This window comes from Amphiura filiformis, chromosome 12, assembly GCF_039555335.1.
Source record: "Amphiura filiformis chromosome 12, Afil_fr2py, whole genome shotgun sequence".
Classification (NCBI taxonomy): domain Eukaryota; kingdom Metazoa; phylum Echinodermata; class Ophiuroidea; order Amphilepidida; family Amphiuridae; genus Amphiura; species Amphiura filiformis.
In genome coordinates this window covers 28,509,885-28,527,418 of record NC_092639.1, presented here as the reverse complement: position 1 = coordinate 28,527,418, position 17,534 = coordinate 28,509,885, and the positions used below count along the sequence as shown (strand labels likewise).

Genomic DNA, 17,534 nt, shown 5'->3' with positions numbered 1-17,534 from the left:
GGGGGGCATGGGGAAAAATGTTCCACAGTCAAAACTCTTTCCCCCGATGCAGTTTACCCCTGGCAGTGAAAACCCAAAATTACAAATGTTTCCATTTTTTGCAGTAATTTTGTACAAAATTTGTTGATTTCTTCGGAAGTTCCCCCTGAAATTCACTTTTCCCCCTTTCCCCCACCCCCCCTGGTTATGGTTCACTAGTCCTAAGGTTCGTTTATCACTAGTTCACTAGTATCTAAACATAATTTACATAAAGCCAGCATTCAGACTTGTGAACCCTTTTATTTTTCGGACCTGTAAACCTTATTTACAGACTACTTTCCAGAGAAATACAGAACTAATTTTTTGGGATTAAAAAAATTTATCCAGTTAGCCATGTTTCATTTGGCAAAACAGGATAATAATATTTTTAATCAAAAAAAGTTCACCTACATTTTACAGTAATATTGAGAGACAAAATTTAAGAAAACTTCAGTGCAAACAAAAAATGAAAACTAGAAAGGTCTGTGCACAAAGCATGCAAAATTGTTATTAATATTATTATTAACAAAAATAGGTCATGCTTACATCTATATGTTGAAAACATCAACTGTTCCCATTAAAAAAGAAGTGTGGATGCCAGAGGAATTGACATAATTTCACTGATGCTGTCTGATATGATATACACTAATTGAGCTATCTCTCAAGTATTTCAAGTAATGATTAAATCTGATTATAAATTAGATTGTTTTATGATGTTTATTTGATAATAAGCAGGTACTTTCCATTTTAATAAGATATGATCATTGATATTAAACTGACAGTAGAGAAGGTGTCTTACCCTTCCCACAATCCTTTGCAATATGATATGTCACCTCATTTCATCAAAAGACACTCCTATTCATTTGTACAGGATTCCTTTGTTTTCATTTTGAGAAGAAACCAGGTTAAACATGGGTAGATAGTGAGAAATAAACATATTTTGCATGATTAATGTGCTCTGTTCATTGAGGTACATTTCGTCACATCGACCCATGTTGCACTATATAGCAAATCAGTACAGGAAATTAAAATGAGAGAAATGCATTATGGGAAGTGTAAGAATACTAAGATATCTTCTCTCTACTGACAGTTCAATAAAATTTCATGGATGAAAATTTCACAAGTGAAAATGGGGATGGCAAAGAGAAAGTGTCTTTAAAATGGCTAAAAATTAGACCAAAAATTGACAAATGTGGACAAATATTTGGCTTTTCCCCCTCGCATTAAAAACCTGGTTACACTGCTGCTGCAGAAGTAATAGTTCTTTTCAATCTAAAATGTGAACATAAGAATCATAAAGTGAAAATTGTCAAATATTTTCAGGTACTGTGATGGAATAACAAAATTCAAATTTGACTGAAATCATACATTATGGCTTTAAAATGTGAACTCACACCAGCTATTTTAGCGTGAAAAATGCTTGTTGTAATCATTATCAATATTATAAACCTTTTTCCAAGCCTTGTACTATAATTATATATCTGGAATTTTCACTTCATCATTTTCAAGCTTTTCAAGTTAAACAGGCAACTGCGAATTTAAAACCCTGCGAAAATATTTTAACCCATGGCTTCAATATGTAGCCATTTCACACTAAATAATAATTGAAACCACAAAACTGTTCAAATTGTTAACCCTGTAAAAATAACCATTTTTACAGTATGTTAAATTTAATCTACTTTATTAAAGGTCACTTTTTCTATCATTTCATGAGGTATTCTACATATCAACTGTCAATGAGTGATTTGTATTTTATTTTAACATGAATATGGAAATGTTTGTGTACATGTAAGTACTCCAGTTTTCATTATTTGCAGATTTTTAATACAAATGATTTTAAATTGCAGATGGAAATTTTTGTGCAATTAGGTTTTTTTTATGTGTGTGCAAATTTTAACCATTTATAATGATTTAAAAAAATATATATTTTGTGATTTATTTTTGTGGCACTCAAACAGTGATCAATGCTTTTCCCATGCATGATTACAATATCATGACCTGGATATTTTGTCACATGTGGAAGCATTTTGTTATATGATATATGTACATAGCACTGATACAACTTAATGTGTTACTCCATCTAATATTTCATGTTATGAGGAAAAGAAATCATCTGTTTCAGATTAGGCATTTAATATGGTTTGCTCTAGCAAGCTGGCATATTACTGATGTCGGTTTCTGCCTTCTTTGTCTGCCTTTTTTCTCTTCCCCATTAATCATCCTTGATATTTGTCTTCTCTTTGATCTTCATTCTCTTCCCATCCTTCTTCATTTCCCTTGTTATCTTTACCTTCCTTTTCCTTTGTTGTTCTTTCCCTTTCCCTTTGCCTTCCTCTTTCTCTTCTCTTTCTCATCATCTTCATCTTCATCCTCAACTTCATCTACTTCATTCACATCTTCATCCGGGATCTTCATCTTTGTCCCCAATCTTAATGCTCATCCTCATCATCCTGTCCATCTTCATCTTCTTCCCTCTTCTCATATTCATCTGCTTCATCGTCATCTTCATCTTCACCCTCATCCTCATCTTCATCCTCATGATGCTCATCCTCATCTTCACACTTCTCATCTTCATCTATATCTGCTATCTTCCTCGTCACCCTCATCTTCATCAATATCTTCATTCTTGTCTTCATCCGCATCCTCATCATCCTGCTCATCCCCATCTTCACCCATCTTATCATCTTCATCTCATCTTTATCTATTTCATTTTCATCTTCACCCTCATCTTATCTTCATCTGCTTCATCTTCATCTTCATCCTGATCCTATTCATCCTCATCTTCACCCCTCTTCTCATCTTCATCCTCATCTTTATCTGCTTTATCCTCATCTTCATCATGCTCATCTGCATCATCTTCATCTTCACCCTCATCATTTTCACCCTCATCTTCATCTTTATCTGCATCTTCAGTTTCATCTTCATCCTCATCAACCTGCTCATCCTCTTCTTCACCCCTCTTCTCATCTTCATCTTCATCTTCATTTTCATTTTCATCCTCATCTTCATCATCTTCATCTTTACCCTCATCTTCATCTTCACCCTCATCCTCATGTTCATCTTCAACCCCATCATCTTGTGCATCCTCATCCCCATCATCCTGCGCATCCTCACTTTCACCCTCTTCTGATTCTCTTCATCTTCAATGACAGAAATGACAAATTCTAGCCTTTGAAGTACATAAATTTGCATGTATCCCAGTTTGCTACATTCCGGTTGTGTTTATCTTAATTGTGTTTTAATGGAGTCTGTGTTAGCTAAATGTGATTGTTGAAATTGAAACTTATATGCCAACCAACAAGCCCTACATCATGCATGAGCAGCATGACTATGATTGTTCTTTTAATTGCCAAGAAAGGCGTAAAGTAATTTATCTTATAACAGGAAATGATAGATCAATTAATGATTAATTAAAGTTGTCCTTCAGAGAAATTTGTCATATTACTGTAAAAATGGAAATTTTCATGCTACATTTATTCATGTTCGCGCATCTATACTGCCTCTTTAATTGTGTGCGTATGTATGCTAGCGCTTTAAGCGTATGCTAGCAATATGAACTGCGCCCAATGTAATGCGCACTGACATCACTGCCCCTTGACGAAAATGGTATGTAGGACATTTACTTAACTTACATGCACGTTTACACAATGTCATACATCAGTGAGACACAACACAGTCTGCAGTCTGCCATATTATGTAGCAATGGAAAAGTGAGAAGTCCACAAAGTTCTTTCCTGGCAATTTTTAAACATTGGGAAGGACATGGTGCTAATCCAAATTACCCCCCTCCACCAAAAAAATCAAAAAACACAAAACACTAATATACATAACTGTGGAAAATTTTACATCTTCCCATGAAAATAGTAAAAAAATCGTGGCCTCCCCATAATCATGATAATGTTAATATGCATCAAGGACTCAGTGCAACAAAGCCTTCATAAAGTTCCCTTGGTTAACTCCATGAGAACTACCTGCTGATTGGCTAAATTAAATGTTGTGTCCAATTTTGAACCAATCAAGGAGGGTATTAATAAGATCATCTGCAAATGCAAGTTTGACCATAAAGAGTTTTAAAGCCTAGTCATAATTGGCAATGAAATGAGCATATCAAGTTATCAACCAATCAGAAATGCTGTTAGATGACCAGTAGTGTCCAGGGGTTAATGTTATGCATGAGGATTGAATTTATACACAACATAATCCAAGGGAGCTATTAATGTAAATGAGCCTTTGTTGCACTGAGCCCTTGGTATATAGGCCTACTTTTGTAAAACATTCAGCATTTTAACCTGTATTTGTTTTCTTATTCATGTTTCAGATATAAATCATCATGGGTTGTTGCCAGAGTTGTCGACGTAGCAAGGCCAAGAAGAACAACTTCGAGGGCCAAACCACAACAAATTTCCACTACCCTGATGTAGGCATTCCTGAGGAGAACCATGTTCCCTTGACAGACATCCAATATGAGATAGGTACCCCCGGAGATGTCACCATGGTTGCGACACCTATGAACGGACGCATGCCGGGTGAACATATGACGGCAAAACGCACTGGATCTGTACATTCTATTACCAAGCGTTACTCCTGCGGAAGTTACCATGGTAACTTCTATCGCCTCAGCAAGTTGGGTAGTCAGTATAGCATGTCGGAGAGCATACGAACAGACGGCAGTACTTGGACGATAGCCTCAAATGAAGCCAAAGAAGTCGATGATCCAAATTACGCAGCTAAGGTACTAGAAAAACTAGATGAATTCCGAAGGAAGCGGAAGTACACAGATCTTGTAGTGACTGTCGGAGACCACAAGTTTCCATGTCATAAAGTTGTGCTCGCTGCCAGCAGTCGTTTTTTCGCCGTCAGTGTCTTGGACGAAGTCAAGCGACATTGGAGAGCAGATCAAACGAGAAGAACTTGCCATGCCTGATATGTCCCCCAAAATAGTGCAATCTCTTTTAGACTATATTTATACATCAAAACTCACCATTAGTAGTGAAACAGCAGTGCAAGTGTTAAATGCAACCAGGCGATTTCATCTGAGTTCAGCTGAACAGGCTTGCTTGGAATTCCTTGAACGACAGGACAATAGGTTCCATGAAGAAGCGGAGGAGCCGGCTTCCTTATCGACAGAGTACATGTTCGAACAACCCTATCATGTCAATGAAATTCTCCTAGGTTTAAATGATCAGATGCATGATGGGAAATTTATAGATGTGTCTGTGTTGGTTGGTAACAAGGAGGTCAAATGTCATCAGGTTGTCTTGGCAACGATTGACTCGGTTATGGAAGACAGGCTTAGAGGAGCTGATAAGCAAGGACGGGTCATTATCAGGGATGTTAGTGCCTCTGTCATGAAGATGTTGATCAACTACACGTACACATCACGTCTTGAGGTGAGTGGACTAATAACTTGGTTTGAGGTGCCCAGTGCAATAAATCTTGACAGAAATATAATGATTGACACATTTACATGTCAACTGGTTCACGGTAACTACATATTCCGAACCTTGATCAAAATGATTGCAACACAAACACAATGGGTTGTTAACAGGTGTGAGATCCACTATTTGGAAGTAATGCACTCCCCCCCCAAAAAAAAACCTGTGATATTGGCAATATTTAGTGGCATATGGATTCAATAGGTACAGTCATTCTCCTGAAATGAGAGTAACTTTTTTTCTGTATGCATGCTCACAATATGACCTTAGCCATTTCAGGAAAAAAACACATATATTTCACTTATTCCCTGTATTGGCTGCATGATTGTGCTATTTGCTTAGATAATTTGTTTTCTCATGTATCTTTCTTTTCATTCCCAAATTTCTTTTGCAGGTATGCGAAGAAAATGCCCGAGAGGCCTTGAAACTTGCCTGTCGTTTGAGACACGAATCTGCCATACGCAAATGCAGCGAGTACCTCAAGGGAATGCTGAGCCCATCTAACTGTCTAGGGCTTGTGGCCATCTCCAGCGATCCAAGCTGTTTACAACTCCATAAAAGTGCCGCAAGGTAAACTAGTTTTGCTGATGAGGAGGGTTGGTTACTCTTGTCTTGTGTGTTTTGCCAATTTAGTCTTTCCTAATCACATTGTGGGAGTTAGAAACATATGGCTTGCTGAGAACATGAGGCCATCATCTTGGATTGTGTGATATTAAAGGGACATTCAGCCCATCAGTTGTGTGTTTCAGAGACAGATTGGGCTGTTCCATTTAAAATCCACACTACCCCTGTGGAAGATTTTGGAAATATCTTCCATAGGGGGAGTATGAATTTCAAATAGAATGAACACATTAGGCAGCTTCATTTGACTTTCATACACCATCTGAGAACAATTCAACCTGAATCTTCCACAGAGGGAGGATGAGTTTTAAATGGAGCTTCCTAATGTGTACATTCCATTTGAAATTATATTCCCTTGTGGAAGATATTTCCAAAATCTTCCACAGGGGTAGTGTGGAATTTAACTGGAATAGCCCATTGGCACAGATGTATACTTCACTTCCTCCATGTTTGTGCTTTAAAGCCATACTGTATGATCGTCCCAATTTTACACCTAAATGGAATCAGTGAAATGTGTTGTGTTTGTAGGTCAACAAAGCAATTATGACATAAAGTCATAATTGTAGATCCCCATGTTAAAATAGCCAGTGGCGTTTCTTTCACTTTCCCTTTGTTATTTAAGCTTAAAATGGACAGAAAGCCATCCCGGCTGTAATATTATTTCAGCATTTTGGGAAAGAATAATAACAAAATTAAAATTTTATGGAAATCGTACATTATGGCTTTAATGAACGGTACAGTTCGGTTTAATTCCTGCCAAGGATAAGCTTTTTATATTACACCTCCATATTACAATTTTAACAAATCTCAAAACTTGTTCAACTTGTTTTCACCCAGTGAGGCTATAAAAAAAGGAAATCGACCTATACTGACCCAATCCTTCCTACCCCATGTCAGAGCAAACAAACCCTTTTTTTTTAGCCTGACAATAATAATTAAGTTTATTCAATCAAATCTGGTTCTCGTATCTTAGAGCCATAATGTACGATTTCCAATATTTTGTTGTTTTCTTTACCAAAAATGATGAAACAACTGCCAGGAAAGTTTTTCTGTCCAGTTTATGCTGAAATAATGAGTTAAAATGAAAGAATACCCATTGACTATCTTTGTCGTTTAACATGGAGTTCTATGAAGGATTAATTATCCTAATTAATATGAATTGGCTGATCCCAGTTATAGGTTTGGACTTGGGTAAACATAATTATCCAAAAAATGGGGTACAAAAAAAAAATTAAGCCAAATTTATTTGTAAAAAGACGTTTTATTATGGCTTTATTGCACAAAATTGTATAACATTTATCACTCAAGTTGTCCACTCATGCCCACTTGGTGCTAAGTGCCTCCATCATTTATTGGGTCATGAATATATTGCAGAGAGATAGCATTTATCCAGATGAATGGTCACTTTACAGTGGTACATATATAATTAGTTCACCAGATGTGTGTTTATATGCATTTATGCCTGAAACGCATCATGTACATGTACACCTTTAAACTGCAAAATATAGCTTTTTGTTTGTTTTGCACTTCAACTACCGGTATATTCCTATAATGTATGGTCGTTTTTGATTTATTTATTTATAAAAATATGTATTGTTATTTTCAGGAATTCAGATTTTTGTCACTAAAACTGCTCAATAAATAAGGGGTCTTTTGGTGAGGATTTTGTTTTAAAAAAAGGGGATCTTTAAGGGGAAAATCTAAATATGGGGTCTTTGGGGCAGTGGATAACAAATTTGGGCCTTTTGGGGCGATGAATAGAAAATAAGGTCTTTAGAGGGCGGTTGATAAAAAAATGAGTATCTTATGTGACAAAAAAAAAAGTTGCAAACATATTTTCGAAACATTTTTAGCCAAAACTTTGGCCCCCAAAACAGCCTAAATTTTTAGGTCATTTTGAAGAAAAAAATGTATATTTTCAATACTGATGGTCAAATTTTCAAATGATGAACTGCTATTCCTCCCAGCTACATACAATTTAAGTACATTATCATTACATATATAAAGTTTACGTCAAGGACTGTTGAATATCAAAAATATAAATTTTTAATAATTTGCCATAAAATTTGTATGACATCGCAAATGTCAAAAATCAAAATTATTTGATATCGGGACATTAATCATATTCAGAATGCAATTTGGTATGTCTGATATGCTCTCAGGTCCCACAAAAACACTGTGCAAACGTTGCTATCTGTTCCCTTAAGCTTATATTATCTTATAATGCAAACCTCAACATTGAATCCCCCCTCCCTGGGGTTAACATCTCAATATTGATAACTTCAAACATACAAAAATGTATGTCTCATTCTGGTTTACCACACAAACATATGATGAACTCCCCTGAAGCAAAAACCAGACACCAATAAATGCTTGGGTAAAATAGAACATACCTTTTGGTTATGATGGATCACATTGATTCGGCACATAGAATTCTAAGAATGATATTTGCAAGTAAGTCATGGAGCTATTTTGAGCAGTGAAGTCATATCACTGCCAAATTCCATCTCAACTATGTCTGTGAGTTGTTGGGTATTCACAAAGCAGATCTAACTTTAATCATGGACTAAAATGGGGTTAGCTAGCTGTTAGCATAACCTAGAAGCATAAACTATAGATATGACTTTTTTTATTTATGAACTCAAAACTTAAAAGTGCAAAAGAGTTAAAGTGATCTCGACAATAAAATGAACTCACTTTTTGACATGCTCAACTGCTTCATTCGGTCTGGTTTTGATTATAAATATAAAAATGCTTTTCGAAACAAACAAAATGCCCAAATAATTTTTTTTAAATCACATACCAGCATAAGTTCCACCTTGCATGATTTATCTTCCACCATTTTGTGAGTTAATTAAAGGTGGGTGGTCAGATTTTTTCATATTGTGTTTTGTACCTCACATTGAGGCCTGTACCAAATTAATCCAATTGCCAACACGGTTGTTTGATGGGATCATTTATTAGTTTTTCAAACAAAACATCAAGTACAACCAAATTTTAGGCTTAAACAGCTAAATGTGATATCATGCTAATGTATACAGATGCTTATGAGTCATTCTCAACTTTGATTTCCCGTCTTTTACAAAATTATTCACTTTTATAGCATTTTTAAAGCTTTTTCGGATATAAAATGTATCTATTAATGACAAAATTGGTGGCGCTATTTAGTTACTGAAAATTATTCTTTCAAGCTTTTAATACAAATAATTCCTTTTATTGTTTGATAAAATGTGACACGATCTGGTCCATGGGGGCCAAAGGCGGCAAATTTGAAACTTAGATAAAGGTAAAAATATGGAGTAAAAAAACAATAAAATACATCAGAAAATAGACATCAAAAAACTTCGTAACTTTAGAACCAGGTATGCTAGGCCTTTGGTGTTTTCAGTAAATGATAGCTTATAGTATGTATAATGTAATAATTACAGTAACTCAGTTTTCAAAAATGCCTCCTTTGGCCCCCATGGACCAGATTGTGTCACAAATATGTTTATAAAATTTCCTTGTTGCTTGTTTCACCTATTCCAGGTGTTTTAATGGCAGAATTAATCACCTACCCCTTGCAAATAGAGAAATATGATTTAGGATAAATAGCGCCATTTATAGTTTGCATTTAGTTAATAATGAAGCCAATTCTATATACATCAAACAACCGTGCCAAATTTTGAGGTTAATTCACCTAGCCGTTTTGATATTAGAAGTAAAAACGTGACCCGTGTATAGAACGTTATGTGTGGTTTACCACATTTGGGGATGAGGTTCAGTGGCGTATCTAGAAGGCCCTTACCCCGGGGGGCTGAGATGGTTTGTGCCGCCCTGGAGAAAAGATACAGGATGCCGCCTACCCCCGACCCCCCACTGATTTACTAGGCCTACTAAGAGAACATTACCGGGACAAGTGTGGCATAAGCGCTGAAAAAAAATTGCAGATTCAATGCTAAAATGAACACAATTGAGGACAATTGTGCCAAAGGAAGATGTATAGGCGTTTTACAACATTTGGTTAATTTAGTCCAGGTGTTTTGATCCAGCTCATGAGTTTTATGCTTATTCCAGGCATCAGAGGAGCTGCCTCACACATATTAATGATTTACATAATAGAAAGGATGGAATTATGACTCTCCTTTTTGAGATTCGTGATTGTGTTCAAGTTTGAGATGAAAAAAAAAAAAGAATTTCCAATGGGGTGTCTCACAGATCTACTCACAGAATGGGTTTGCCGAGATAAATGCGCGAGAAGCGCGATCCAATCTGGCATTTTAATACTAAATGTTCCAAAATGTTTGGCAAAAGGAAGATGCAAATCGTAAATTGTCACAACATTTCTCTCGAATGGACAGTGGCGTAGATTTCTTTTTAACATGGGTGGGTTGGAAAATTTCTTGAAGTACAGTGAATCCAGAGCCTTTCAGTGACAACATTAGTTTATGGTACAAATGCTTTCAAGCGCCAGAAAATTTACCATGATTGAAGCTAAACAGATGTGGAATAATTGGCACTTTTTAGGTTTATATGACAAAATATAATTGACTTCCATGCAACGCTAATGGCACGGGCTATATGATTTTGTTACCCTCTGAAAATTTTGGCTTTGAAAAAACTGTCTTTCATACTAATAGTTTTTAAATTCGCAAGAGGTGTGGAAACATTTTTGCCGCTCGCATCATGGGAGGTGCTCAAAATCTACCGAGGGGTACTGATTCCAACACCGGCTGCACGTTCCTTTTTTTACTCTCTTAGTTTTAATGATCAAAGCAAAATAATTAGTTTTGTTGAAATTAAGCTGAAGCCTTTAAAAATTAGATTTTTACTGCTTGGAAGGGGCTCAAAATCCATCGAGGGGCACTGTATCTGATCATGCGTTTATTCGGTTTTTTCTGACCCTCTGAATTTGCGGCCGTAAAACAATCTTTCATAATGATTAGTTTTGTTGAAATTTAGATTTTCGCTGCTTGGCCGCGGGCTCAAAATCAATTAAAGAGGCGCTGAACCCAACGCAGGGCGGCAAGTTCCCTGTTGTCTCCCTTAGTTAAAGTCATAATGTACGATCTTTTTTCAGAATTTACCTTTATTTTTTTCAAAACCGATTTTTTGGCATATTTGTAATACTTACACATGTTCTAACTTAAATCTATGAGCAAACTGTCAAATTCGTCCTATTTGTAGTAAAACGGGACGATTTTCTGTTGGTCCAACATAAAGTCATAATCTTTTTAGATTATGACTTTATGTCGACCACGATCATAAACCGTAGTCTCGTACAAAACTAGCTTAGTTACGCTCCCTCCACATGTGGAGGGAGCGTAACTCAAACTTAACAGCGTGAGGAGACTAACTCTGAGGCCGCACTCGCTGTCCTAATCCAAATAGTGCGAGATGTTTCGAGTGATAGAGGTGAAGTTTATGATGTTGTTTCTTTGCAAATTCCCAATGTTTTTCGCGTCCAAATTGCATATTATCATTTTAGAAGAAAAAAAGAAAAATCTAAAAAATTAAAAAGATCGTACATTAAGGCTTTAAGGAATGGTCATGCATGGCGTTAATTTTCTCTCCTTCTCCCTCTTCTCTCAGTGCTAGTTGAAAGCCAGTGGCATAGCTAGGGGTTTTGGCGCCCAGGGCTAAGGATACACAATGGAGCCCTCCCCAATCCTTGAAACAAATGCCCGCGGAGCGCGCCAAAATGTGCAAAAATAGGACCTATGACTCATTAATTTTGGTTATAATGAAGTTGATTGCCGTCAATTGATCTTTCAAATGAATTTGTGTTCAAATCTGCTGCCTTGTGCGCAAAAATTTTGACTTTTATCGCCAGGAGGAGCGCAGAATCGATGTTGAATTGGTCAATTGGCGCCCTAAGGGTGGCGCCAGGGCGTGCCCCCCTCTGCCCCGTCGTTACACCACTGTTGAAAGCCACCATATATATGCGGTTTTCTCTCCTTCATCTGCTTTATTCCTGGTTATAAGCCATCTTCCTTGTATGTGCCGCCCCATAAGCCACCTTACTTTTATGTAGTGCTGCCCACAAGCCACCCTCCTTCTATGTGTCACAGTGCAGGCCCATAGTTAAACAGCGTGATATACCGTTTTCCACTAAGAATCACGACGTGCCGCCATTTATATGTGACTGACAAGCGTTTTTCTCTCCTCCCTCCCTGTTCTTTTGTCCTGGTTACAAGTCGCCCTCCTTGTATATGTGTCACCTCACAAGCCGCCCTCCGTCACCTATATTTATAACGCCTGTTGTATGCGTTTCACTTGCACCCCCACCCTCATTCTCTTGGTTACAAGCCAACATGTGCTTGGCCCTACAGATAGGTAGCTGATAAGCATTTTTCTCTCAGTTTACTTTTTTTCCTTGTTACAAGCCGCCTTCCTTGTATATGTGCCGCCCAAAAAAAATCCCCCATACTTCTGTAGTGCAGGCCCATATAGTCAAAAGTGTGATCTACCTTTTCACCCCCTCTTTTCCCCTGGTTACATGTCACGATGTGCCGCCCTATAGATGACCAACAAGTGTTTTTCTCTCCCCCCTCCCTCTACTTTTGTCCTGGTTACAAACCGCCTTCCTTGCATGTGCCGCCGTCACAAGCCGCCCTCCTTGTGAAGTCACCCTGTGGGCATATTAGACTTGTTGTACATTTCCACCCCTCTTTTATCTTGGTTACAAGTTGACCATGTGCCGCCCTTATATGGGTGACTGACACACGCTTTTTTCACAAGCCACCGCTCTCCTTGTATGTGTCGCCCCATGGCGCCCTTCTTGTATATGCCACCTCTATCTCTCTATCATGGTTGGTTGGCTACAAGTCGCCCTCTATCTGCATTCCTGATATGTGCTGCCCCTCTATCTCTCTCTCATAGTTGGTTGGCTACAAGCCGCCCTCTGTCTGCATTCCTGGTATGTGCCGCCTCTATCTCTCTATCATGGTTGGTTGGCTACAAGTCGCCCTCTGTCTGCATTCCTGGTATGTGCGGCCCCTCTATCTCTCTATCATGGTTGGTTGGCTACAAGCCGCCCTCTCTCTGCATTCCTGGTATGTGCCGCCCTCTATCTCTCTATCATGGTTGGTTGGCTACAAGGCGCCCTCTATCTACATTCCTGGTATGTACCGCCTCTATCTCTCTATCATGGTTGGTTGGCTACAATCCGCCCTCTCTCTTCATTCCTGGTATGTGCCGCCCCTCTATCACTCTATCATGGTTGGTTGGCTACAAGCCGCCCTCTATCTGCATTCCTGGTATGTGCCGCCCCTCTATCTCTCTATCATGGTTGGTTGGCTACAAGCCGCCCTCTGTCTGCATTTCTGGTATGTGCCGCCCCTCTATCTCTCTATCATGGTTGGTTGGCTACAAGCCGCCCTCTGTCTGCATTCCTGGTATGTGCCGCCCTCTATCTCTCTATCATGGTTGGTTGGCTACAAGCCGCCCTCTATCTGCATTCCTGGTATGTGCCGCCCCTTTATCTCTCTATCATGGTTGGTTGGCTACAAGCCGCCCTCTCTCTGCATTCCTGGTATGTGCCGCCCTCTATCTCTCTATCATGGTTGGTTGGCTACAAGCCGCCTCTATCTGCATTCCTGGTATGTACCGCCCTCTATCTCTCTGTCATGGTTGGTTGGCCACAAGCCGCCCTCTATCTGCATTCCTGATATGTGCGCGCCTCTATCTCTCTATCATGGTTGGTTGGCTACAAGCCGCCCTCTCTCTGCATTCCTGGTATGTGCCGCCCCTCTATCTCTCTATCATGGTTGGTTGGCTACAAGGCGCCCTCTATCTGCATTCCTGGTATGTGCCGCCCCTCTATCTCTCTGTCATGGTTGGTTGGCCACAAGCCGCCCTCTATCTGCATTCCTGATATGTGCCGCCCCTCTATCTCTCTATCATGGTTGGTTGGCTACAAGCCGCCCTCTCTCTGCATTCCTGATATGTGCCGCCCTCTATCTCTCTATCATGGTTGGTTGGCTACAAGCCGCCCTCTCTCTGCATTCCTGGTATGTGCCGCCCCTCTATCTCTCTATCATGGTTGGTTGGCTACAAGCCGCCCTCTCTCTGCATTCCTGGTATGTGCCGCCCTTTATCTCTCTATCATGGTTGGTTGGTTCTTTCTTTCTTTCTTTCTTTCTTTCTTTCTTTCTTTCTTTCTTTCTTTCTTTCTTTCTTTCTTTCTTTTTCTTTCTTTCTTTCTTTCTTTCTTTCTTTCTTTCTTTCTTTCTTTCTTTCTTTCTTTCATCTTTCTCTTTCTTTCTTTCTTTCTTTCTTTCTCTTTCTTTCTTCTTTTTCTCTTTCTTTTTCTCTTTCTTTTTCTTTCTTTCTTTCTTTCTTTCTTTCTTTCTTTCTTTCTTTTCTTTCTTTCTTTCCTCTTTCTTTCTTTCCTCTTTCTTTCTTTCCTCTTTCTTTCTTTCTTTCTTTTTTTTTGTTTCCTTTTTTCTTTTCTTTTCTCTTTTTTCGCCCTTTTTTACCCCGGGCTAAGGGCCTCAAAGCCCCCATAAAAAATACGCGCATGAGGTTATCATTTTTCATTCATAACATCTAAACAGAATATAATTTAGTCCTAAAATTTCACTAGGATTGTGAGAAAATGTGAGCTTGATTCTAATGCCTAAATCTCCATTTTGGTAGGAACAAGTGGGGGGATGAGGTTGTTGATCAGGTCACCCATCTTTTTTATTTTTTCTTATGCATGTACAAAATGTTTCAAGTCATGAAATCACCATTTAAAGAACAATCTCAGTTGCCTGCAGTGAACATATTTTTAAATTGTAGCGGTAAATAAGAAAAGCTTTAATAAGTTGGAAACTACCCAACAATGTGAATTTTGGCAAAATTTGCAGAAAAAAACATCAGTGTTTCTATATCTATCTGTATATTAGAGTAAAGCTGTAAATTAATTGATCTTTAACATTGACTTTGTTTGTTATTTGATTGTCTGCTGTTAACAGGCATGCTCTGAAGAATTTTCATCAAGTGATAACCCACTGTGAATTCCTGGATCTCAATCCTAAGGAAATGATAGACTACCTTGGTGATGACCACATCAATCTGAGGAGTGAAGAAGAGGCCTTTGAAGCTCTTCTGAAATGGGTCCAACACAAGGTTGAAGAGAGGAGGCATCACATGCCTGAAGCGCTACGGTGTTTACGGCTGCCGTATGTGTCACCTACGTATTTAGAAGAACAAATTGCACGGGAACCTCTCATTATGGAGAGTATTGAATGCGAACAACTCGTACAAGACACACGGGCAGTACAGGCCATGATTCGGGAAGGAAGACAAAACAATGACCCACGCATGAAGCCGCGAAGAGCATTCTGCGACGTGACTTTTGTTGTCGGGGGTAGAAACAAACACGAAATGTGGATTCAAGATACGTGTTACTATGACCATATACGTCGGAAGTGGTTTCCACTGGAGCCGTTGCCGAGCAACATGGTAGAGTACAAAGTAGTGTCTTTGCAGAATGATGTGTACGTGGTGGGAGGGCGCTATAAAGATGGCGAGGTGACTGGTGACGTATGGAGATACAACTCGCTCTTTGATGAATGGACACTGGTAATTGATTGCTTTATAAATTTGTGTGCTATAAAAGGGGAATAGTGTAGGGTTGTAATATATCAACATTGGCACTAAACTAAAGTAGTAACCTATATAGGTGTGTATTTCATTGGTCGTGGTATCGAATTGCACTTGTTAAGTTAACTGCACAGAGTGCATACATATGTATACAAGGGCGGTTTGTCGGCACGCTTGCAGCGCAGCCAAGAAAAAGCATTGACGTCACTACGAAACTTGATGTAAACCAAAGTATATCAACATTGGGCAGATCTGAGTCAACATGTTGATGTGTGCCATGAGGATGTTGACACTATACTATGATCAGCTCAAAATAGGCTGGACTCATAACATGGCATTGATATAGAATGGCGTTCATGCAGTTGGTCGTGGCACCAACGCCAAGTGAGCTTTTCGTAATGCGTAATTGACTCACGTTTTTGAGAAAAGTATGAGCTTTCCACTGATACCAAAATCTCAATTTTGTTAGAAATAAAGTGAGGATGAGGTTGTTCATTGGACCATCCTCCTTTAAAATCCCCCTAAAAAAATAATAAATGCAGATTGAGTGTTGTTGATCACCATCCGCATGTAACCTAACCTCAGTGTGATGGTCTTTACAGTGTGCTGCCAAATCCAAAAGGCCAAACACTTTAAATACAGCAAGTCACTAATCATAAGTGGCCCAAATCATTCCATAGTAAACAATTTCACGACAATTTAATTGCACTTGTTCTTTATCCTCCCATACAGGTTTCCTCGTTGAATATACCAAGAGCTTGCCATGGGCTAGGTGTCCTTCATGACAGAATCTACGCAGTTGGTGGCAGCACATGTCTATCAAATGAACCCAGTAACGAGGTTGAAAGGTACAGTCGTCAAAAGGACCAATGGAAAGCCAGCGAAGCTATGACTTACGGTGTGCTTGATCCCGTTGTGACAAGCCACAGTCGTAGACTCTATGTGATAGGCGGTCAACACGAAAATGGTAGCGTCATTGTTCAGTGCTTCCACTTTGACAAGAATGCATGGACGGTTCTAAGCGACCTCAGTTTGACCTACGAACCTCGTATCGCCGCTACGCTCAAGAGTAAAATCTATCTTGTTGGTGGACATAGCGAGTATCGTGTAGAGGTTTACAATCCCAATAGCGGAGATGTGGAGACAGTGGGAGAGATGCCTCATGCCGAAGCACACGCGAGGGAACTATACGCAGCAACTGTGACGAACCGCAAAATAAACGTCACAGGCGGACACTGGCGCGTCGGCACAGAAGACGCCCTCACCATAGCAACCAATAGTGTGGAACAATACGATCCATCATCCAATCAGTGGACAGTGTTGGGACCAATGCCACGAGCTTTGACCTATCATGGATGCGTAACAATTAGGAGGTACATAGGACTGCCTAAGTCTGATTGGGGCATACCTTTGTACAAACAGTACTGATTCTCTTCTGTGAGGTGTGCTTGAAGAGTTCAGATGCAGACCATGTGCAACTTAGGTCCAAAATGTACAAAGACTTGGAACACAGTTTATATCCCATGAATTCATGGGAAAATCTGTTCCAACTGACCAGCGGGGAACCAAAGGATGGATCCAAAAGGATACAACAGTGTCACACTAGCAATGGATAAAATTAAAAACAGGTAAAATATGACACAACATCCCATGTAGGAGAAACACAAAACATTTAAATAAAGGTAAACTTATTTATAATTAACTTTATTTATATGTTTTGTGTTACTCCCCCATTGGATGTTGTGTCATATTTTCCCTGTTTTTAATTTTACTTCATATGGACAGAGTATATATAGACCTGTTTTCATTGAACAAAAATATATATAGCATAAAATCAGTGAAAATTCATTCTATGGGGAATAGTTTGTAATACCTATAGCCACTATATAT

At 38.8% G+C, this 17,534-nt stretch overlaps 1 pseudogene; it reads left to right on the top strand.

The window, feature by feature from the left end:
- Positions 1-17,290, top strand: part of LOC140166013 (kelch-like protein 38) — a 44,126-nt pseudogene extending 26,836 nt beyond the window's left edge.
- Positions 17,291-17,534: the final 244 nt, after the last annotated feature.